Below are 1,883 nucleotides of genomic sequence, written 5' to 3'. Positions count from 1 at the left end.
CCTTTTTCCGGGCAACTTTTGCAGGACCCTTGGCGCCATCAAACTTTCCTTTAGACTTACAGTACGCGACATCCTTCTCATACTTCTCCTTCAGCTTCGCCGCCTTGTTGTTGTAAGGCTGCTTTTCACTGTCACTTAAGTTATTCCACATCTCACCCAGCTTCTTTGCCACATCTCCTTTGGAGATACCAGGGTTGGTAGAGTTGATCTTGGGGCGGAATTCTGAACAGAACAGGAAGAATCCAGACGGTGGCCTTTTGGGAGCATTAGGGTCCTTCTTCTTCTTGCCTCCCTTAGCTGGTCCATAATCCTTCACTTCTCGATCATAGCGCACTTTATCTGCCTTTGCCATTTCATCAAATTTAGACTTCTCTTTCCCAGACATTGCCTTCTACCTCTCAGAGCACTTCTTGGAAAATTCTGCAAAATTGCCAGGGACCTCTGGGTTTTTCTTCTGATGTTCCTCTCTGCATGTCTGCACAAAGAAGGCATACGCAGACATCTTGCCCTTTGGTTTCTTGGGATCACCTTTAGCCATCCTGACTGTACTGTTCGCTAGTCTGGGCAGCACAGGGCACGACACGCCGCTCAGCGCTCCCCAGCCTCGCGCTAGCTGCTTCCACGAGAGCTGCTTCCCCAGACCAGCTTCTGAGTCTGCACTGCTTTCTCTTGTTCACAGACCCGTTCAGTGTCCACACTGCGACCTTGCAGCACGGCAGCCCAAGACTCTGCCTGTTGTTGGCTTTCCCAGGAAGGGGTGGTTCCTCACTGCCCTGGTGGACACACTCTCGCCCTTCCCTTCTTGCCGCTCATAGAGAGATCTCCTCCAACAGGACCACCCACACGAGGTGACATCACCCTTGCCTTTGGTAGAACACATCCGCACCCGGGGGCCCTCCGGAGGTGTTTAAGGTGCCCTCAAGGAACACGTCGTCCTGACAACTTCCCCTTCAAGGTGGAGCCCCGAGCTGCACTGGATGTTCTTCCATTTTGTCCTCTCATAATTGTTCGCTAGAGTCTGAAGGTTTGTTGCCTCCCAAATTCGTATGTTGAAATTCTAACCCCTAATGGAATGGTATTTGGAGGTTGGCCACGGGGAAGGTGATCAGGTCATGAGGGTGCAGTCCTCACAAGGGGGATCAGTGTCCTTACAAAGGAGACCTCCCACCACATGAGGACACAGTGCGAAGATGGCCTTCTAGAACTAGGACGTAGGCTTTCCTCAGACACCAAATCTGCAGGTGCCTTGAGCATGGACTTCCAGCCTCCGAAACTGTGAAAAATAACAGTCTGTTGTTTATAAGCCTCCTAGGCTATGACCTTATGCTACAGCAGCCCCAAATGGACGGAAACAATAGAAGATAAAGTCATAAATGGCATTTTTAGTTCTGGTGTCTCGCATATTCTTACATCGATGGCAGTTTGGGGTGTCTCAATCTCACTGAAATGTAACAGAGGGCAAGTCTGAACAAATGGAAATCAGAGAACTCACTTCAATGTGGACACATTATGATGGATTTTTTGAAATGTTTATTTAATTTTGAAGCAGAGAGAGAGAGACAGAGCATGGGTGGGCAAGGGGCAGAGAGAGTGGGACACACAGAATCCGAAGCAGGCTCCAGGCTCTGAGCTGTCAGCATAGAGCCTGATGCGGGGCTTGAACCCACAGACTGTGAGATCGTGACCTGAGCCGAAGCCGGACGCTCAACCGACTGAGCCCCCCAGGCGCCCACAGCAATTTGTTTTGTAATGGCATATATTCACTTAGGTGCGTTGGTTGTTTTAAATAAACGTTTAAAAAAAAATCCACTTGAGGAACTCTTTGAATGTTCCCAGTGGAATAATGAGACTTACAGGTTAAGCATGCCCCCCTCCCTTCACCC

At 49.7% G+C, this 1,883-nt stretch overlaps 1 pseudogene; it reads right to left on the bottom strand.

Moving 5' to 3' along the window:
• Position 1: 1 nt before the first annotated feature.
• Positions 2-618, bottom strand: LOC115284303 (annotated as a pseudogene).
• Positions 619-1,883: the final 1,265 nt, after the last annotated feature.

The sequence above is a fragment of the Suricata suricatta genome, chromosome X, assembly GCF_006229205.1.
Source record: "Suricata suricatta isolate VVHF042 chromosome X, meerkat_22Aug2017_6uvM2_HiC, whole genome shotgun sequence".
Taxonomy (NCBI): domain Eukaryota; kingdom Metazoa; phylum Chordata; class Mammalia; order Carnivora; family Herpestidae; genus Suricata; species Suricata suricatta.
The sequence above is the reverse complement of the archived record's forward strand: the minus strand, read 5'-3'. Positions and strand labels throughout refer to the sequence as shown.